Here is a 23,903-nt window from a genome sequence, read left to right on the forward strand (position 1 = left end):
CTCTTGATGATCAACAGAACAATTGACAGAAGATCCATAACAGAATACAGAAGATTTGAACAACACTCTCAACTAATAATTGACATTTATAGTTACAAAACACTCAACTCAGGATCTCTTATAGTACATAGAATTGCATCTCTAAAAAATATATACTAAAGTCCTATAACATGGATGTGACTTCATTTGAGGAGGGGTTCTTTGCAGATGTCATTAGTTAAGATGTGGTCATCCTGAATTAGTGTGGACTTTAATCCAATCACTGGTATCCTTAAAGGGAAAGCATGTGAAAACAGAGACATAAAAGGAGGATGCCATCTGATGATAAAAGCAGATGCAACCATAAGCTAAAAGACATCGAGTATTACTGGCAACCACTACAAGCTAAAGCAGCATGAAATTGATTCCCACTCAGAGCTTCCAGAAGAAACCACCCTGATAAAACCTTGATTTCAGACCTCTAGCTTCCAGAACTGTAAGAGAAGTTTATATTGTTACAAGCCACCTAGTTATGGTAATTTGATACAGCAAATCTAAGAAACTAATCCAAGTAAAGATCAATGTTTTGTGGGGCATTTGCACATGAATATCTAATTGCTCCAAGACCATTTGTTGAAAAGACTATCCTTTATCCACTGAATTGCATTTGCAACTTGCATGATATGCAATAATAACTCCAGATAGATCATAGAACTAAATGTGAAGTCTAAAACTATAAAATTTCTAGAATATGACACACATACTTTTGTGACTTTAGATTAAACTAAGTTTTTTTTAGATATGACACCAAAAGCATGTCTCATGAGAGAATAAAAAGATAAATCAAAATTTATCAAAATTAAACATTTCTGGGGGCGCCTGGGTGGCTCAGTGGGTTAAAGCCTCTGCCTTCGGCTCAGGACATGGTCTCAGGGTCCTGGGATCGAGCCCCGCATTGGGCTCTCTGCTCAGCGGGAAGCCTGCTTCCTCCCTCTCTCTCTGCCTGCCTCTCTGCCTATTTGTGATCTGTCTGTCAGATAAATAAATAAAATCTTTTTAAAAAAAAGAGTTTAAAAAATTAAACATTTCTGTTCTTCGAATGAAAAGAGAATAAAAGACACACCACAGACTGGGAGAAAATAGTTGCACATTACATATCTAGTTAAAAACATGTTTCCAGAATATACAAAGAACTCTCCAAACTTAATAAAAAATGAAAAGCTAATTAAAAAAATGAACAAAAAATTTGACCCTTCCAAACCAAAGAAATATGCAAATAGAAAATAACTACATGAAAAGATGCTCAATGTTCTTTGTCATTGGGGTAATGCAAATTTAAATCATAATGAGACACCGCTACACACCTGGTATAATAGGTAAAATTTAAAAGACTGGCCATATCAAGTGCTGACAAGAATGTGGAAGAAATGAAGCTTTCCTACTGCTGGTTAAGATATAAAATGGTACAACCAGTTTGGAAAACAGACTGAGTTTATTGAAAGTTAAGCATAATGAAAGTTTATATGTTTATCCTCATACACAGACTTGTCCATGAATGTTTATTTTGACTTTATTTGTTGTAATGAAAAACTAGAAACAACCCCAGGACGCCTGGGGTGGCTCAGTTGGTTAAGTGTGTCTACCTTTGGCTCAGGTCATGACCCCAGGATCCCAGGATCAAGCCCCGCATGGCATGGGGCTCCTTGCTCAGCAGGGAATCTGCTTTTCTCTCTGCCCTTCACCTTGCTGGTGCACACGCTCTCTCTCTCTCTCTCTCTCAAATAAGTAAATAAAATATTAAAAAAAAAAAACCCAAACTGAAACACCTCATGTGAATGGATACACAAATTGTAGTATATCTATGCAATGGAATACCCCCTTAGCAATAAAAAATAATGAGCTACTGACATATACTACATAGTGGATAAACTTCATTGATTATTTTTAAGTAAGACAAAATGAGTATTCTGAAAGAATGCAGACCAAAAAGTGTACACAAAAAGTGACTCAGTTTATAAAAAATTCTAGGAAATGCGAACTAGTTGGTACTGACAGGAGACCACTTTGGGAGGATCACAAAGGAACATGAAGAAACTTGGGAGTTACATATATGTTTGTTGTCTTCATGGTGATAATTTCCTAGGTGTATAAGATCATACTCTTTACATGTGTACAGTTTACTGCACATCAACCACACCTCAGTATGATGGCTAAAAAATGAAAACAACAGGGGCGCCTGGGTGGCTCAGTTGGTTAAGCAACTACCTTCGGCTCAGGCCATGATCCTGGAGTCCCGGAATCAAGTCCCGCATCCGGCTCCCTGCTCAGCAGGGAGTCTGCTTCTCCCTCTGACCTCTCCAATCTTCACACTCTCTAGCTCTCTCTCTCATATAAATAAAATCTTTTTAAAAAATGAAAACAACAAAAAAATATCCAAGAGAAAAATGGACTGGGAGATGTTAAAAAAAAAAAAAAAGTTAAGTTACAGCATAGGGCGTGCGGATAAGAAAAGTAAGGTTAAACACGAATTTAGGAGAGAATATAATGCTATTTTCTCAGTTTCACAATTTAAAAATTTAAAAGTTTTTTAAATGATTTCAAAACAATTTGAGATATTTCAGAGTAGCATTCAACAAGCTTGGATTCAAATGTTGACACCTGCCAGAGCTGCTGGAATCAGGCACATCAAAACTCCATTGTAGTAAAAATTACAGAAGAGCCACCTCAGGATGCCTGGGTGGCTCAGTCAGTTAAGCATCTGCCTTCAGCTAAGGTCATGATCCCAGGGTCCTGGGATCAAGACCCGCAACAGGCTCCCTGCTCAGTGGGGAGTCTGCTTCTCCCTCAGCCTGACACTCCCCTTACTTGTGCTCTCTCTCTCTCTGACAAGTAAATAAAAGTTCTAAAAATAAGAAGAAGACCCACCTCAATGAATGGAATGTTCTGACTCAAATGAATGATAGGCCAGATAGCTCTAGCTCAAAAGAAGCTAGATTCAGATTGCAATTGGTATGATTAGGCCTCTGTTTTTCTCCCTCTTGGATCTGCTTTCTGCTACTCTGGCTCTATACCAGCCTTCACATTTTCCCCTAGAAATGCCAAGACAGCAGCCTCCATCTCAACCTCCTTTCCTAAATCCAATGGGAAAGATAGAAACTACAGTCCCATTGAGTCACAGTAAGTCACCTAATTCCTTTTGATTAGCCTGGCTTAGATCACATGATCATCCTGACCCAATCTATGTGGATAAGGAAATGTGATACTCTGGTTGAAAATCTGTATCCCATCCTCCATTCATGGAGCTCAGGTGAAATTCCACCCAGAGGGTGTGGGGGAGTTTTTCTCCAATCAAACCCTGGGACCAAAGAAGAAAAGAGTTTGGCCTCTGGGGAGGTAAACACCAAATCCCCACTATGAGCATCAAATCCAGTTTTCAACACATGATAGATGTTCAGGAAACAATATCTTTGACTTTAATTCTGGATCAAAAAGGAACAAGTGATGTTATATCATGCAAACTGAGGACATATCATCAATAAAGCAGAAAGAGTTTATCCAGCTTCCTCAATTTTTTCCTTAGGAAATTAGATGAGACCAGATAAACACTTTCAAACAGGATATATCAGGCTATAATCTATAAAAGTAATGTTAAGGAAACTGAGGCTGGGAATATTAAAGTGGCCATCTATTATTTGAGAGATGTTTATCCTCCCTTTTTGTGGTCATAAGGCCCATCTCTTCATCTCCAAGGACAACTATGTAATTCAGACCTAGCCAATGAGAACACACATCCCCAGCCTACACTGCTTCTGGACAGGTTTGCCACCCAACCTATGCCAAGAAGAGAAAACTGAGAATCTTGACTAGATTTTTTGCAAATAAGATACTCTTCCTGACAGAGTTACTATGCTGGTAGTTTATAAGCCTAGAGCTGTTGATGATTACCTTTGTCACCATTATGGAGGGCTTGACTGAAAAGAGAACAAGACAGGGAAAAACAAAGCTCAAAGAGTGGAAGACATTTCCTAATAACCATATTAGAACTCCTGGATCCAGCCATATCTGAATGCAGTGGTACCCTAGACCTTCCAGTTATGTAATCCAATAAATTCCTATTTTTGCTTAAGTCAGGTTTAGTTGGTCAGTAGAAACTCAAAGTCTGCCTACTCACAGAATTTTACAGCTCCCACATAGCCAGTTTGGCCCTGGACCTTGACAAGGCTTTAGGTCACAGTGGAGAGTAGACAACAAATACATTTTCTAAGGATCAAGCTTTGGATTTCTTACTCTTAGATTGTCTACTCCTTGCACGTCTGACTTCAAGCACTTGAACTGTCTTGACTGTCAGGTTATTTGGACTTTGTTACCGTTCAATTTACAGCTATGTCCATGTAGAATTTGGAATGAGTAAGCATAATAAATTGATCCTATTTGCTCTGATGCCAAGGCTTAGCTAGATTCAATCATCCTCCAAGTGATACATCTACAACTGGGGCCAGCATGGGGGAGAAGCATAGAGTGTGGGGAGAAAGAGTTCAGGAGGTGAGAGTTAACAGAGGACAAGTACAAGAAAGTAAGGAGAGTGACCTAAATGCTGTGGAAACTACACTAGACCAGACACACCCGGATCGAATTCCACTCTGGGCAAGTCAACTTGCCCTTTTGATGATTTCATTTCCCCTTCTGTGAAATGGCCACAATATTGTGTGCTGGGACCACTTTCCCAGGATGATTGGGAAAAGCAAATGAAATAATATATGAGCAATATATGGATAGTCCTGTTACTGCATCTATCACTTTCATGGGGAGGAACTAGAGGGCATAACCAGGCATCTCAGAATTCAAGTGCTCCTTTCAGCACCTCCCACAAATTACCAATCTGCCCCATGGAATCTGTCCTCCTCCACCCACCTTTTCTTCATAAACTAGGTAGATGTAATTGGATGGGAAGAGCAGGAGAGATGGGTCCAACCAAATCCAAATTTGAGGCTGGCTGCTCTTTTTTTTTTTTTTTAATTTCTTTTCAGCATAACAGTATTCATTGTTTTTTGCACCACACCCAGTGCTCCATGCAATACGTGCCCTCCCTAATACCCATCACCTGGCTCCCCCAACCTCCCACCCCCCGCCCCTTCAACACCCTCAGATTGTTTTTCAGAGTCCATAGTCTCTCATGGTTCACCTCCCCTTCCAATTTCCCTCAACTCCCTTCTCCTCTTCATCTCCCCATGTCCTCCATGTTATTTGTTATGCTCCACAAATAAGTGAAACCATATGATAATTGACTCTCTCTGCTTGACTTATTTCACTCAGCATAATCTCTTCCAGTCCCATCCATGTTGCTACAAAAGTTGGGTATTCATCCCTTCTGATGGAGGCATAATACTCCATAGTGTATATGGACCACATCTTCCTTATCCATTCGTCCATTGAAGGGCATCTTGGTTCTTTCCACAGTTTGGCGACCGTGGCCATTGCTGCTATAAACATTGGGGTACAGATGGCCTTTCTTTTCACTACATCTGTATCTTTGGGGTAAATACCCAGTAGTGCAATTGCAGGGTCATAGGGAAGCTCTATTTTTAATTTCTTGAGGAATCTCCACACTGTTCTCCTTTCTAACTGCATGATTTTGAGCAGGTGAGCTGGGAACTCACCTCTGGGTGAAATGAAGTAGTGGGGTAGGGAGAAAGGAAAGGAAGGGAACAGACAGGCAATGAGGATTTACTAAGTGTCAAACAAGCCAAGAACTTTTTGAATGTTAATTGGCTTAATCCTCAAACGACTCTGTAAGGCAGGTATCATTTTTCTTGTTACACAGGTAAGAAAATGGGCTCAGGTGACAAAGTCACTGTCCTACAATCACACAGCTAGTGAACAGGAGCATAGGAAGAATTCCAGACCTGGTTTGAATGAGTCTAGAGTGCTTCCTTGTTTTACCATTTCTGCTGGGAATAAATTCAATAATAATATTGATAACAATATTAGATAATGGGAGGAGTGAACACTATGGAGTACTGTGCTCGGGACCTCAGAACAGTAACTCATTTAATCCTTTGACATCCATTTGACATCCTTATGAGACAGATCCTAATTTCCAGATGAGGAAACAGAGGCCCTGAAAGTTGAAGCAACTTGCTCAAGGTCACAGATCTGGCAAGTGGCCAAGGCAGGATTTGAAACCGCAGGACAAAGCTTGTAACCTGTTAACCACTGGGCAGTATTGCCTCCTACAGAACAGCATTTGGGAAAATGTGAAGTGAGAGCCAAAGTTCACACGGAGGTGCTCCTGGGCCCTGAGCTTGATGGGTGCCTCCTCCAAGACTCCCCCCAACTGTGAGTTCTGGAGCACTTTCCTAAACACCTCCAGAAACCTTTCTGCTGCACCCAGCTACCACGTTGCTGCACGTTCTGTGCTCTGTTGCTCTGTCCTGTAGTGGGCTGGAAGGGGGTGTCCATTAACCCAGAGCCTATGCACCACAGGTCTGTTGGGACTTCTCCCCTCTGCTTCTAAGGTTTTCAACATGCTGTCAAGTCCATCAGAGCCACCACCTGACAGAAACTCAACTGGTCACCCTGGGGTCCCACCTCCTCCATGAAGCTTGTCTGCCACTACTCTTCTCTCTCCCTTTCTCCCTTATTCTCCCCCACAAATATTTATGTAACATCATAAGTCTGGGGAAGGCAGAACTAAGCCAGGGCATTCCCTCCCTGCAATTACCAGTGCATTTGTTTGAGACCCTGAAGCCCATCTTGAGAGGCCCTCTCCAGCCCCCTCCACTTCCAGATGTCCATCAGGGTAGGCTGCTCCAGGTGACTCCAGAACCCTGGTTCTCAATTCATATGCATGTGCTCAAATATCTACCGTTAGCTGATTATCAGATATCTTTTGTTGCATGTCAGTATCCCAACGACCCTATGAGAAAGATCTGATTACCTCTCAGATATATTAATGAGAAGTCACAGAAGAACTTAATGTTACAGAAAATGGTGGTGGTGATAAGACCCAAAGCTAAATCTGGGCTCTTTCCTACTGCATCATCACAGGTTCCATACTGGCTCCTTGGCAGTGTTGGCATGGCAGTGAGAAAGAGACTATTTTCTGGGGAGCAGGGTATCCGGAAACTAGCTAGAGTCAGCTGCCCTCTCAAGGGGAACCTTGACAACTCCAACGCTTCCCTCCAGGCTCTGAGTCACTTGCCACCTGTAAGTAAGGGCTTTGCGCTGGATACTATTAATAACAATACTACTAGATCCAGTTAAAACAGATCCTTTCCCTGAGTCCTTACCAGTGCTGGGCACTCTGCCAGGTGGACAACGCAAGTTGGGAACGTGGACCCAATTCAAATCCTGGCTCTACCACTTACTGATGTGTGGCCACAGGCAAGTTACTTTTCTCAGTTTCCTTAAGTGTAAAATGGGGATAATGAGAATATCTACTTCAGAGTTGCCCTGAGGATTTAGATTCAAAGGTAGCTAGTGCTGCACTTGGACTGAGATTGTGTTGCTGCTGTCTTTACAACTTATGCCTTAAATATCTCGTTTAACACTCAGCACCCCTTCAGGTTGTGATCTCAGGGTCATGAGATTGAGGCCCACATCACACTTTGTGCTCAGTGCAGAGTCTGCTTGAATTTCTCTCTCTGCCCTTCACCCTCCCCCATGTTGTACTCATGCTCTCTCTCTTTCTCTCTAATAAATGAATGAATCTTTTTAAAAACATACTCCTGGTAGCCCTCTAAAGTACAGATTATGATCCCCATTTTATATAAAAGGAAACACAGACTTAGCAAAACTAATTAACTTACCCAAGTATAAGACTGGATTTGAACCCAGATTTGCCTGACTCCAATGTCCAGACTCTCACCCTATACATGGTCCCACTCCATTAGTGATTCTCAATCTTGGCACTCCGACATTTGGGACCAGGTAATTCCTTTCTGTGGGGACATGTCTTGTGGGTTAGGATGTTTTAACAGCATCCCTGGCTTCTACTCATTAGCTATCAGTAACATCCCACACTGATAATGGCAACTGAAAACATCTCCAGATATTAGCAAATGTCCCCTGGAGGGCAAAAAATGCCCCCAATTGAGAATCAAGTTGCTCCGCAAGGTCAATCTCACTCTAACATTCTACATCTCTACTTCCATTAGAACTCTGACCAACTGACATCCTCCCAGGAAAGCACGGAGGTTGGTGAAGCTGTTTATCACAGGAAATACACAAAACCTAGTGGAAACCTTCCCAGGACACGCATAACTCATCCTTATAGGGTGACAGCCAGTTCAGCCGGCACCTTTGTGCTCAAGAAAGGTGCACCCATTGAACAAATTACTGCATTGCATCTTTTTTACTTTTTAACATCCTTAAAGTTGATATGTCTTATAATCAATGGCCTATCAAGATTTGATTGGCAGCATCCTATCTTTCTCAGTTGCACATAAAATAGTGGTGCATCTTACAAACAATGGCATCCTAAATGTTTTGACACTGAATTTGCAAATCTCCCACACTCTTCCACCCCCAATGAACACGAATTAGAAAAATCACCACTTCTGAGTAAAGATGGCCCCAATGGCCATGGTCCAGCCAATGACGGTATACTGTTGTGAAGGAAAAATGCCACTTCCTCCAGGTAGACACAGGGCACAGAGCTTGGGGGAGAGAGCACAGGGTATTTCAGCCCTAGGTGCATTTGTGTAATACACGACCTTACAACACATGGTGGTTCTGCTGTTCCTAAGGACTCACTATCCAACTCTGCCCAACCCCAGTGGCTAGGAATTAAAGTAACATCAAATGTTACTGGATATTAGTGGGCCTCTCAGAGCCTGAAATAATTTCATATTACAATTTGTTGAAACGGTTTTCAATTTTTTTTCAAACCCCAACAAAGCCCGTTGTTTTACAGACTGAGCATGCCAACCAATTACCTGGAACTCAAAGGCAAGTGAATAAACATCCACAATATGATATTCTTTAAAAAAAAAAAAAAGGAGGGGGGGAAATGCTCCCTCAACAGGAGACAAATGTAGCAAAACATCTATTAATATTGTTCCCTGAAGAAGAATGAGTTAGTATAAAACTGGGAAGGACAACAGCCATGCATCTTTCTCTGTCTTCATAAAATACAGCCGTCCTTAAAATTGATGTGATTACTTGTGAAGCCAAAGTTTCTCTACTTTTTCTTCTTTGATAGCTGTGTGTGCCTTAATGTGCTTTAAATGTGTACTAAAAATCTAATGAAAAACATACATTTATTCAATGCGGCTGCTACAACATATGCCATAAAGCCCAAATCCTATAAAGTTGAGTTTTATAGCATTTCTTAAACTTGTTCCTTCTACTTATAGCTGCCCTACAATATTGGTCAGAATTTAGTGCTTCTCTCTCCCACCTCCATTGGTCAGAATTTAGTGCTTCTCTCTCCCACCTCCATCTCCCAGGAATTACTGAGTTTGGACATTCAGTTCCTATCCCTGCCCCTTCGTTTCCCTTCCAACCTAGCTCCTACACTATATCCCCTCATCTTCCTAGCCTCTCCCCCCACCCCATGATATTCCATTACAAAGACATTTATGTAAGGCATGGGTTGTCACAAAACCATGCCAAAAAAGCACATGACCAGACTCCCCTGACCAAAACCAATATTTTATATTAAAATGTTAAGCAGTGGAGTTAGATCAGCACTCAGCAAACCACAGCCAACTCTGGCCCACCTCTGTTTTCACAAATTAACTTTTATACAAACTTTTATACAAACAACCTTGCTCCTTTGCTTAGGTATTATCTATAGCTCCTTTCATGCTACAAAGGCGGAGTTAAGTACCTGCAACATGGACTGTATAGACCACAAAGCCTGAAACACTTACTATCTGGCCCTTTATAGGAAAAATATGCTAACCCTGTGGGTCAGAGCCAGGTCTCCAGGGCTAGAGCGCCTGGGTTCACATCCCAGCTCTGTGCTTTACAGCTCTGAGCTCTCGGGCATGCTAAGTACCCTACCCACACTTCAATTTCCTTGTAACAAAATTGAGGTAATAAAAAGAACTTACTTACATCATGGGATTGTGAAAATGCATAGCCCATAGAACAGCACCTGACAAGTGATGCAGTAAGAATTTAAGAGTTAGGTGTTGTTACCATGCCAACCCACATCCTCTTCTCGGTGGCACTCCCCAAATAATATAATGAAAGAGTTAGTGTACCCTTCCTTAGCTTCCCTCTCTAATCTTTCTCTGTTTTCTCAATCCACTGTCTTGTCCCACACCTTGGCCATTCCAATAAGACCTCTCAGATTTGCATCCAAGGCCCTCCAAATGACCACATCCTACCACTTGTGAAATCTTTATTCCATTCTACTTTCCAGTGGATTCAGATAGGGTGGGACCAAAATCCTCTTGGGGTTGGGCTTCGTCCCTAGGAATATCCATCCAAGGACATGGATTGACTGTTGCAGTTGCTCTAGGTTCTCATGCTTTAGAGAAAATCAGCTCTTTCCCTGGGCTCACCTCCCAGTAAACTACATTAAGGCAGCATGTTCTCAGAGCAGCCACATTCTACCCACACAGAGCAAGAGCCCCAGTCTTCACTTGGACATCTGCCTAATGCCATGAAGATCTTTAATTACTCCCCTTTGAGGAGTGAAAATAACTTTTCTTCCTTGACAACAATCATTATAGTTTAGGTTCCCCAAAAAGCAGCCCCAAGACAAGACTGCAATGTAACTAGCTCATTTTGGAAGTAATCTTAGAAATATTGGAAGAGGAGAAAGTAAAGCAGAGAAAGGAAGAAAACAAAGAGTGTCTAATCAGACAACTTATTAGGATATTGGTAACAGGCACTGGTTAGTTCTGATATGTATCCTTGAGATACAGCTCAGAACTATGTCTCCGAGTCATCTCAAAGGGGCAAGGAAGTGCCTTCCCAAGGCTCTGTCTACTGATTCTGATCTGTCATGGGTTGAGGGATGCTCCCTGAGGTGTTAATTATCTGGCCCTCCCAGCCTGCCAGGCATGCAGGAATAGCAACTGGAAGTCAGACCAGAGTGCACTGAAATGGTAAAGAGGCAAGGGGATAGGGGCATCTACAGCATTAGAAACAATACTCTGTCAAATAAATTACCCCAGTGGAAGGAGGCCATGCGATTGGTGTTATGGAAGACTGCAACTTCATGCAGAAATTGAAACATGCTTGTTAAATAGAACTGCCATGTGGCTGTTAGACACAATTGCCTTAACCAAAGGCAACTGAAAGTGTTTGAATTTGGAATAGAGAGTATTTATTCTTCTGATAGAATTGCTCTGGGATGTTTAAAATAATAGCAGCTCTCTACCTTCAAGGTATTATTAATGTTACTAGACTGTCAGTCAAGCTCTGTTTTCATTTGTCCTAGAAGAAAATGTCCCCCTTTCTCTGTACTTAAATTGTATTATTTCTCCTCACTGGAACTACCGAGCAAAACTATCCCATATCCCAAAACTATGACATATCAAGCTTTTCAAGACTTTTATTTTCCTTTATATAAAGACAAATAACACAAGTTAGCTTGGTCTATATTTTACAATGCAATAAGTGAGGAACAAAGATATTCCAAACATTAAGCAAGCCATATCAAATTCTCTTGTTTTGCAGTCCTTTGTTCAGGCACTCATTCAATCAACAACTAGTTTTTTGAATATTTATTGTGTAATTTGTTAAAGGCTAGAGGAGGGTGTTAAAACACTAACAAGCCATAATCTCTGCCTTCAGAGAATTTAAAGTATAACAGTATTGCTGAGAGCATTTGCTATTTTGGGTCTGCCCAGCATCCTTCCCTCCATTTTAGTGACGGCCCCCATCTCAGTACATAGAGCACCCATCTAGGGTCACGTGGAAGGCCATAGATGCAAATCTCAGGGTTCTGACTGGAGTGGCAAAGTGTAGGACAAAGCAGTACGTATAGTACCCATATAGCCCTGCACGTTTACCAGGTCATGGGACTCAGGCCAGTCAGTCAGCTCACTGAATACTCTAAGACATATTGATTTGCTCAGAGGTAACTACATGATAAAGTTTGTCCTATCAGCGTAAACTCCAGGGCTTCTGTGGGACTTGCCAGGAAGAGGTGCTTTCTCCTTTTTCTGTTGAACTTGAACTGCAACTGATTTAGGTTGGAGCTTCTGCAGTCATTTTGCTCCCACGAGAGGATAGGTTATCTGAAAATGCAGCTACAATGGAGGAAGTGGAGCTGAAAGATGAAGAGAAGGAAATGGAACCCTGATGATGCTATCTGTAGCCTGGACATTTTGGGGGTGGTATCTAATGATGTCCCTTTCATGGCTACACCAGCTCAAAACAGATTTTCTAACAGACACAAAGAAGCTTAACCAACCCAAAGTGAAATAATCCTGATGATATTTTCTTATGAGAAATTTCAGATGTCTGTCAGTTTCATAAGGCAACAATATAATGTGGCCACTGAGAGATTAAATGTGCCTTTGTATGTAATGACAGATATACACAGTAAAGAACCACAGAGATGGGGTTCTTGATCGTAGCTGGTCAGACCCCAACTGGAATATTCATAAACTCTGGATATATCACCAGATAAATGGAAGATATTTGGAGAAAGGAAGCAAGATGAGGTAGCATCTCAAAATCATGTCATGGGAGTGACTGATATAGGGGCACCTGGGTGGCTCAGTAGTTAAGCATCTGCCTTCCACTCAGGTCATGATCCCAGGTTCCTGGGATTGAGTCCCATATTAGGCTCCCTGTTCAGTGGGAAGCCTGCTTCTCCCTCTCCTTCTCCCATTCCCCCTGCTTGTGTTCCCTCTCTCGCTGTATCTCTGTCAAATAAAGAAATAGAAATCTTTGAAAAAAAATAACTGATACAACTGAGATGTTTGTCTAAGAGAAGAAAAAACAGGAGAAGTTATAATTTTATAGGTTTTTATACAATTATTTAATTGTCTGAATGGGGCATTTTAAGGACCGCAAAATCAATCATGCCTGCCTTTTCAAAGTGTCTCAAGATAACCTTTGCCTTTTGACTTCAGCTGAGGGACTGAAAATCTGACAACATGCTTTGCTGGTCTGAGAAAGTAAGCCTAAAAGTAGAATTCATCAGTGCTACTTGAAAGTTAATTCTGTTACAGGCAATACTGGAATACTGGATATTGTCCATTTATCCAGGATGGTGTGCTCTCATTCATCACCAAAGGTAACTGTGCAGAAGCAGTTTTCATGTTGGCATGGTCAGATTTCTTAACAAACTGAAACACCTAATGTAACACACCACCCAATCAATGTAAACACAGCCCTGCCCACAGCTCTTCAATCTTCTGTATCTAAACAGCATATTCCAGCATTAGGGGATTTATTTAACAAACATCTTTGAAGTGTCTAATGATAATAGGACACTGTGAAAGTAAGCTCTAATTGTCACATATGTAATTCAGCAGAATATTATACATGCCCTTAAAGGACTTACCAGTTAGCATTAGTGATGTTGTGTGAGTAAGAGAACAGTGGTACATCAGAGAAGGCATCTAAGAAACTCTTGTCTCAATTCTACTTCCTCTTGCTCTAGACAGAGACTGCTAATGATCATGACAAAGTCTTCTTCCCTAGATACAACTTCAGAATCTTTCTCAACACAACTTCCTGTCAACTATTATTAATCAACCAGATTTTCTTCCTGAGATGAAATATACTTGCCATTTCTGACTTGGGTAAAAGAGACTGGTTCCTACTGCAGAGACTGCTGGTACCAAAGGAGTAGCAAGAATGTCTCCACATCGAGATTTGAGTAACAATTCTCACCATATGGAAGAAACTACATGAGCCATGACAAATATGGGAAAGTAATGCAATTTGGCTAAAGCCTCTAAAAGTGAAAATGAGGCTGTAAACAGATGACTAGGCATTAGCTCCTGCACTGGCAACTACAAGTTATTTGGAGGGTAAAAAGAACTTTCAAAAATATTGTATCAGAGAAGTATTATGTTTTAGAAATGTCATTGGCTGAACTCTAGGGAAGATAACAGGAGGAATCAAAAATAAATATAGACAGAGGAGTTAAACAATCAAAGCATATGGGGGAGAGAAAGTGAAGGTCTCAAAATGAAAGTAAAAAATGACATTTGGAAAAAGCATCATGAAGAAGAGAATGATAGCCTACTGGCCTGAGTGGGAAGAGGAGGGAAGGGGAAAAGTAGATCTTGACCCTGGGATTTTGAGTTTGAGTGAGAACATACAGTATCACTGACTATGAGAGGTTAATTTTTTGGAGCTTGCTGAGCTTGAAGTAAGACATCCTGTTGAGACTTTCAGATAGAAATTGAGAATGCAGGCCTGGAACATGAGGGGAGACAGAGGATGGAGACGCAGAGGGGGAAGAACCAGCCCTGAGAAAGTAGGAGCTTGGTTCAGACTAGAGGAAGGATGGTCAAGGAGCTACTTGAAAGAAAACCTGTATTTAGGAAGCAGTCTGAAGTAAGAGAGTCACATGAAGAAACCAGAAGTGGAGCACACTATTTTCTGAGATAATAATTCCTATCCAGAGCTTTGGATGACTTTGAATCAAATAGGATCTTTTTTTTTCCCCCTAGCAAAGCAAGCCCCCACAGCAGTCTTGGCACTCACCATTGGTATGGTCATCTAGAGGCCACCATCAGAGTCACTTACTTCTTAGATGCACAGACTTCAGGGTAGGTAAAGCTATACACAAAGCTAAGAAGTGATTTTTTTAGCTACAAACTCAGGTCCAAGCCAAACTGGCCCCCCAGGGCCAGGTGGAAAGAAGCATCCACTCATGTACCTCACAACATTGAATCCAGCACTTGTTGACCCCTGAAAATGTTTAAATATATATATATATATATATATATATATATATATATATATGTTGGAGAAAAAAAAAAACTATCTATCCAAGGAGAAAGGTAATCAGAAAAGCCTAACCAGGGCTAAGAGATTCTTCTTTGACTTTCAAGGGCCCTATATTGGGACTGGAACCACTAAATATGGAAGGATGATGAATGGATGGAGGAGTGGGTGGATGGATGGGGTAGGTGGATGGATAGATGGGTGGAAGGAGCATACATTTGTTGATAGTGATATGGAATAACTGTTACCATATTGGAGTTAGTGTCTTTCCCCTCTTCCTGAAAGCAAAAGAAGATACTGATTTAGTTCTTTTCCTTTCTACACCCTGTACAAAGGATACTTGTCACAGATCTTCTTTCAATCTTTGAAAAAAAAGGACAAAACAAAAACAATCTAAAAAAAAAAAAACCCACCTACACATTGATTCCTGTGAAGAAAAGACTGAGAGTTAATGATACACTACATATTCCTCTTCCCACCCCTGTTCTATACCAGTGGTGTATGGTAGGGACAGAATACCTAAAATGAGGAAGAGAACCCTCCCTGTCTGTGCATAAGTTAGTAGTCCCCAAATCTTGCAGGACTCAGAAGTTATGAAATGACACAGGAGTAGGGTTCCCTCCATGTTCTACACAAGGTGCACGTTGAAATCAGAATCCTTGCTTGGATTGTGCTCCCCTGAATGTAATATGTGGCAAAGACAACATCACCAAATACATTATGGGTTTCCTTGCATTTCCCAGACTTCTTGAACTAAGAGCTCTGACCATGTAACTAGCTCTCATCAATGAATTATAAATGAAAATAGTATATATCCCTTCTGGACTAATGCAATTAAGAGGTGATGTATCTTCTCCAACTCCCTCTTCCTTCCCCGGTGATCTATAAACCACATATTCTAGATATCACAGTTAACGAGATGGAAGAGGCTGCCAGAGTGAGAAATGATGAAATATTTGGACCTTTGAAATGTTAGATCATTGAGATGTCAAGGTTTGTTTGTAATTGCAGCATAGCCTATCATTATTCTGACCAACACCTAATACCACTCTGGCCATGAACTACATGCTCACAGGCTCATTACAGTTATGATAGTGACACTGAATTAATCTTTTTAAAGGTTCCCAGACACATTCTCATATCACCTTATTTTCTAATTTATTGCCCCTAAAATATACAAATACTAATATAGTTCTGTATGGTTGGATGCATATACCAAAAATAGACATTTATATATTTAGGCCATACTTTTGATACAAATGAAAATACAACAAAAAAATTTAGCATCCATATCTATCCAAATCAACCAATGCTTGTTTGTTTTCCCTTACACTCACTGTATTAGAAACAATATGTTTGAAGCATGCTTTTCAGAGCAACAAAACACTTACAAAAGCAATAATAGGAGACACCATTGATATTACATCTACGTATGAATAGGAAACTGGCATAAAGTTTAGTATCCTGTTTTCAAGACAGTCCATTTAATTTCAAGGAACACTTATAGAGGTGCTTGAAAGATAGATCATTTTTATTTTGGTAGCTTCAGGGGTAAATTTTAACTACCCTCTCATTTTTTCTATTAAAAAAAGATACATGGGGCACCTGGGTGGCTCAGTGGGTTAAGCCGCTGCCTTTGGCTCAGGTCGTGATCTCGGAGTCCTGGGATCGAGCCCCGCATCGGGCTCTCTGCTCAGCAGGGAGCCTGCTTCCTCCTCTCTCTCTGCCTGCCTCTCTGCCTGCTTGTGATCTATCAAATAAATAAATAAAATCTTAAAAAAAAATAAAAATAAAAATAAAAAAAATTAAAAAATAAAAAAGGATACAGGAAAAAAAATGAGAAAATTTAATTTTTTTTCAACCCTCTAGCATAAGTATTAGGGACAGTCAGAAATACAAAGAAGGAAGAAGAAGGAGGGAAAAAATGAAAAAGGCTTTTGGCTATTATATTGTTATAATTTATCAATATTGTAAAATTTTTCTGTGACATTTTAAGATGTGATTTAAAAGAAGTCATAAGTTTAAAATAAAACTGTCCCTCTAGTTCTCTTCTAATCAGTCTATATGTGAAGCTGTAGCAAATATTATGCCTGAATTCTGAAAGAAAAGCAAAGGTAGATCATAGGAAAAAAATATAGAATAAAGCAAAAGCCATAATTTTTACTTAAAAAAATAAGTTTAGGGGCACCTGGGGGTCTTAGTTGGTTAAATGGCTGACTTTGGCTCAGGTCAAGCTCTCCAGGTCCTAGGATCAAGCTCCACCCCTTGGGCTCTACAGTCAACGAGGAGTCTGCTTCTCCCTTTCCCACTCCCCCTGCTCATGCTCATTCTCTCTCCCTCAAATAAATAAATAAAACCTCCATAAAAAAATAAATTAAAAAACAAAATAAAAATTAAATTTATTTTACATAAATAAAATACAAAGTATTACATTTATTTTATTTTTTAAATACGATTACACATTAAACCATTCTCAAGCTCTATAGAAAGATGGCAAAGTCTCTATCAGTCTGTCAAATATTATAGAAGTCACAACTATTTTTCAATTTCTTCCACTGAAGAAATTCTCCCATCCAACCTCCCATCCATCCATTATTGATCCATCTCTCCAACCATGCATCCATTCATTTCCTTCACCAAATTCTCAATTAGCCTACAAAATACAAAGTGCTAATCTGGAAGAACTATGTAAACTATTAACAAATAATTTTAGACCAAAGCTGACAGGGATAGGACATAGGAGAGTACCAAAAAGGTCATGAGAGTTAAGAAGACAGGAGCAATCACACAGTCGAGATCAAGAAGCATTTGAGAAGAAGTTTGAAGTTGGAACGGAAGACACAGTAGCATCTTATTCCGTGCCTTGCAGATGAGGCTGAGTTGTGAAGCAATATTATTAACAAACAGCTAGCTGTCCCAAAGTAAGTTTATTAGCTGCCACTGAAACACTTAATGATTTCTGCAAACAACCCCTGGAAAGTTTTACCATTTACTTAAAAAAAAAAAAAAAAGAAAAGAAAAGAAAAAAGAATGCAGATTGAGGTGGCAGGGGTTTTTTCAACTTGGTTAAGCAGAAAGTTCCACAATGCCTTTCCAAGCAGGGCCTGCAATCAAAATGTCATCGGTGTGCCTCCTCTTGTTTTTCCAATCTCTCAGGAAAATGGCTGTTAAAAAAAAGAAGAAAAAAAAAACACCATGGCAGAACATTTTGACATTATTTCTATGCTGCTGTCCAAAAAGGTGGCATTTGGTTAATGTCAGAATTCAGGTATTATTCACATCAGATGCTCTGATTATTATTTTTTTTAAACTTAGGGCCTTACTTTTCTAGCTAAGGTTTTCTAGCTAGACAGTTAAGGTTACCCCCACATACATACGCCACCTGCCAGTAAAAAGAGAGAGAGAGAAAGCCACACTTGGGTGTGTAAGAAGGGAACTGAGCAGTTCTCTAGAGCTCACTCAGGGGATTGAGGTTTTGGAGAGTACCAAGTTACTGTTCAAGCAGCCCTACTTTTGCCTTCTATTTGCCACTTCTCTTTTCTTAACTCCATGGGGACTCAGAGCTGGGAATTGTCTTCGCAAGAACTCAGGCTCCTCTCCTGTTTTTCCATCAGCTGCATCACTATTTAATCAAGGGAATTAATCAACTGTGGAGTTCATAATGGATGTCAGTAACATTTCCTGTGTTATGATTGATGAATCTAACTTTGGACTTAACGCCTTTGTTCCAAATTAGATGACAACAGAATCGAGGTTAATACCATATTTTTTTAAAGCTGCATTATGTCAGCTAATAAAAGTAGTTCTCTCACAGAGATTGTACCACACTGGTGGGACCAGAGATGATCTTAGGCAGAGCCTAGACTATTTTCATTCTGATAACATGTTACATTTTAACATGCATTAATGTAAATCTTCCACTTACAATAACTGATACTGGGTTTTTTTGTTTTTGTTTTTGTTTTTGTTTTTCATGAAAGGTGGTGATACAAATCTCCCTTTTTGTAAAAATTTAAATAAAAAATTAGTCCTCTGCACATGTTGAATAAACAAATCTCGATCCTTCAAAAACCAGATCACTTACTAAGTCACACTTTCCCCGTATCTATCTCCTTTTGCCTCTCCAGTGCATTCTCTTCCTTAAAATTAAAGTTAAGAAAATGCAGAGTAGCCATAGACAACTCTCTCAGCCAAGTGTGCCATCTAGGCACCCAGTATCAAACAAGTGATGGGGTCTTTCCCCACTGAAGTCTCTCTCCTAGCACTGGCCAACCCTGAGCACTGAATCCTTAACCCACCAGGGACTTGCTTCATTTACAGTGTCTTCTTTGTTCCCTCCTATTTTCTTCTATTTTTTGATTACTCAACAATGCTTCTTAGTAATAATCTCAAAAGAACCTCTTGAGAGATTACTACCATTAAAGGACTTTCTCCACAGAGAAATGCACTTGAAATGTTCATCAGGTTGAGGGTAAAGGCGGGGGAAGGAGCTGTGGAGGAGTCCTTTAGCAGTTATAATAGGAAAACCTAATAAGACTAAAAACATTCATTTCAACCTAATGGGGAAAGGGTTGTTTTTGGTTTTTTTAATTATTAAGTTCTTAAGACAACAAAATCACATTTTTGTACTATAAAATTGAGCAAAATGCAGAAGAATCTTCTGCATAATAAGTAACCATATTGATTTTTAAAAATCTCCACTTAGGCCCATGAAATAGTTCTCTCCTGAGAATATAGAAATCTCAATAATTATCGATTTCTATAAATCCCTTTCCATTTGCTTTTCTTAAATTTCTTAGTATACACTACAACAAATTAGGAAGGGGTCTCCATTCATTGGTGTATAAACATGAACTAGTTTTACCTTTTTTCAGGAATTGCCACCAACTATCTTCTGTAGACTACTTGTTGCTCCATGACTAGAAGTCTGTGTAACTTACTGGTCACCTGTTAAAACAGTCTCAGGTTGGTCCTTTAGGCTCAGTCATGTTGGTTTCATAGTATCAATTTCCTATTTGCTCCCAAGCTAGCTTCTTTCCCTTTCCTCCTCACTGCACACTAAAATGGCAACTCAAGATCCTGAAAAGGAAGGAGGTAGGCAATACTGGAAGTTTCTTCCACATTCCCACTTTCTTTGTGAATGGTGGTCAAGTGGTGAAGAAGGAGAAGGAAAGAGATACCGTCTCTTATGACTTCTCCATAGCTGCCGTGAGACTTCTCCTTGACTGGTCATAACCAGTGATCTGTTCCTTTGTTCCCTGGACTTAAGGAGTTTAAGTAGGGACTCCAACAGGCCATTCTGATGTCAGCTTCACTCCACACCTGCCTAAAAGGAAAAACCTTCACTTCTCAGCAGAACATTTAAGGCTACTTAAAACCTGATTCAAAACTCTTTCCAACCTCGCTCCTGCCACTCCACTCCAGTCCACTCCAGCGACCCTAAGTTCCAGCTCTATGAAACTTCTGTTTGCCAAATCTGTCATGCTCTATCCTCTGTCCAGGCTTGTCCACTTACTTCCCTGGCCCCCAGATTTAGATTGCCCTTTCCCCTCTTCACATCTATCTGAATTCTTATTTATCCACCAGTCTTGAGATTCATCAGACTTTGAGGCAGGTAGGAGGCTAGGAATAGCTTAGAACTAGGTTCACCAAGTTCTCTGGAATTCTGAAACAGAATTTAGAACTAGGAGAAAACTGAAAATATACAAATTTATCTTTTCTAAGACATATAAGTAGTATTTTCCCTTTGCTTTCAGTACTTTCTATAATGCTGTTATAATTCTTCCAGAACTAAAAGTCAATTTAAAAATAACAATAAGCCATATATTTAAGAAAGCCATCAGGAAAACATTTGAAATTTCTCTCACAAGTGCCATCATTACTCCCACATAAAGGATGCTGTTTTCATAAAACAAATAAATTATTAAAATGACCCAGGAAAATAAAAACCCTGATTGTTTCACTGACTGTTACTTCCTTGAGAAAATACACACACATACACACACACACAGTGGAATTCCATCAAGATGGCTTTTAGGGGCACCTGGGCGGCTCAGTGGATTAAAGCATTTGCCTTCAGCTCAGGTCATGATCCCAGGGTCCTGGGATCCAGCCATGCATCTCTGCTCAGCAGGGAGCCTGCTTCTCTCTGCCTGCCTTTCTGCCTACTTGTGATCTCTGTCAAATAAATAAATAAAATCTTTTTAAAAAATGGCTTTTGTATGTTGTCTCACATATAGCCCTCAAAGTGATGCTTCCCACCTAAACCAACAAAATATAATAATGATGTTGATTAAAACACAACATCCTATGTGCCAAAGATAAAGCACTAGAAAACATCCTAAATTTATATCTATAAATCAATGATCTTTTTATAGGAGGGAGATTTATCATTGGTTATCTGGAATAGAAGTTTCTATCCGGTTATTTCCTCTCCTCTCTCCAAAATAAACCATATATACAGAAATGACCTAAAAATTTAGGAGGAACATTTGTTTTAACTGAGTAAAATCCTTCTATTTATTTTCTGAAATGAACTTTAAGGTTCCATTACACTGTACTCAAAAAAAGAGATACAAATTGGAAATTTGTAGGGAGGGAAAACTGAATGTGAAGAAATCAGAAAGGGAGACAAACCATGAGATATTCTTGACTCTGGGAAACAAACTGAGCACTGCAGAAAGGGAGATGGGTGGAGGCATGGGGTAACTGTGTGATGGGTATTAAGGAGAGCACATGATATGATGAGCACTGGGTATCATATGCAACTAATGAATCACTGAACACTACATCAAAAACTAACGATGTACTACTATATGTTGGCTAATTGAATATAAATTTAAAAAATAAATATTTTTAAATTTTTTAAAATTTTTTAAAAAGAAAGTGAAAAATTTATTCAAAAAGATAAATAAAGAAAATTAAATTAGTTTGGGCTTTTTCCTTCCTTGGAAGCTTTGACAAAATTTCCATAATGCACTCCAGGGTGGCAGCGGGGCTGGAGTCCTTTGAGAGTCAGTGTATAGAGCAGGTAACGGATTGTCTCCCCACCCCCCCACATTAGACCTCTACCAGTGTGAGAATCCAGGTCCCAAGCAGGGCAGATCTGGGCATATAAAACTGGACAACTCCCTGCACTCTGGCCCATAGGTTTTCCCTTCCGTGGGACTGGGAAACACAGTACAGTCTCTTCCATCGAGGCCAAAAGCACCATAGGTTTTGGGGTTGGGTTTTTTTTTTTTTAAATTCAGTTTAAAATTCAATTTTGCAACTTGAAGCAAAGAGAGTCTGTATGGAAACATGATAGCTGGGTGGATCTATATGAAGCAGGCAAAGGATGTAAAATAAACACTGCTATCGCCAGCCTCCAGAAGATGACGTTACAGACTTTTTTATCACCATCTGAGGTGTGGATAAGCCTGCACATGGACAAGGTCACAGAGTAGGAGTTCAAAATCTGTTGTGAGACACTGTACCCAGAATTGTTGGGGTTCTCCTCCACTCTAGAGGAATGTTATATATAATTTCTTGAAACTAAATCTGTTTACAAGTTGCTGATGCTGGTAAGTGGCTGTTACCAAAAAAACAAAAAAACAGACAAAGTCATTCCTTGAAAGGTAACTTTGATGGCATGAAGGCAGCATGATTAGTCTGAGAGCCTCTGGTGCAGAGAAGTCCCAGCTCTGATAATGAAATGCATTAGTAGGGGAAAAGCACAGCTTCCATCAATCTCCATGCTTCAATTGTAAGGTGGAATGAGAATTGGGGGTGGGGGGTTGAAACTTTTAAATCTAGTTATGAAATCTTTGCTCCAGTGTAATCTTATGTAAGATCTCACAATACAGATGGATAAAAGACTGCACTAGTCCAGTTGAAGAGAAGAGTTGGGGCATCCACCTCTTCCCCATCCATCATGGGGAAACCCTGGAGATCTAAGGGTCATGGTTTGAAATGACCTGGGCTATAGTAGATGACTTCCCACAACGTTTCCAGCCCCAACACTCAAAATCAGAGGTCTGCAAACTACAGCCCACAAGCTAAATGTAGCTCCCTGCCCTGCTTTGATTTAAAAAACAAAAACACCTTTTATTGGAACATAGCAATGGCATTTGTTTCAGTATTGTCTATAGGTATTTTCATGCTGCAAGGACAGAGTTGAGTACTTGTGACAAAACCTAAAATATTGACTCTCTCTCCCTCAACAGAAAAAGTTTGACAATCCATACTCTAAATACTTTGAGCTTGGTACTTGGCACACAGTCAATAATCAAACAATCAATCCTTCCTATCACCCCATTCTATACTGTAAGAAAAGAGGTGTGAAGTTGCTGGTTGGAACATTTCCCCAGTAAGAAGCCAATCAAAATGTAATATATGGACAAAGAGAATAGGATATGGCAGATTGAGTTTCAAATAATGTCAATCAGTCATCATTCTGACCTCAATGAAACTGATAAATAAAGTAATGGTGTCACTTCCTTTCTCACTGAATACTGTCCCAATCCAGGGACCCTCAAAAAAAGAAACAGGAATCTCAAATGACTCCCTTCCCAAACTACTCACTGAATGAGAAATGGGAATATCTACAAAGAAAAAACAGTGGCATTAGATCATTTAGTCAATAAAAACAAACAATATATTAATAATCCAGTTATTTGAAAGCAAAACTGGGAAGACACCAAGAAGATAAAAAACCAAATTAAATATTAGTGGTACCAGCAGTCCAGATCAGAGAACTCTTAATAAAGTGAATAGTATTTACATTTCAACTTGGACTTCAGTACTATATATGGGATATTCTAATCCATCACTCAAACATGAAAAACACAGGCTTTGGCCGCTGGTTAATTATTGGATTGTCATAACCCATTTCATGCCTGCCCATCTTTTTTTTTAATAACCTGATTTTGTTAGTGCTTTTATTTTGTAATTATAGTCTCCTGACAAGTGCCTCTCCCATACCTGTCACTTTACAATGGAATTTACTGAGAGAGGGGGAAAAAAAACCCCTATGTATTGAGATTTCAAATGTCTTACCATCTAGTCTCACA

This window comes from Lontra canadensis, unplaced genomic scaffold (genome assembly GCF_010015895.1).
Source record: "Lontra canadensis isolate GAN:19392208 unplaced genomic scaffold, GSC_riverotter_1.0 scaffold34, whole genome shotgun sequence".
Lineage (NCBI taxonomy): Eukaryota > Metazoa > Chordata > Mammalia > Carnivora > Mustelidae > Lontra > Lontra canadensis.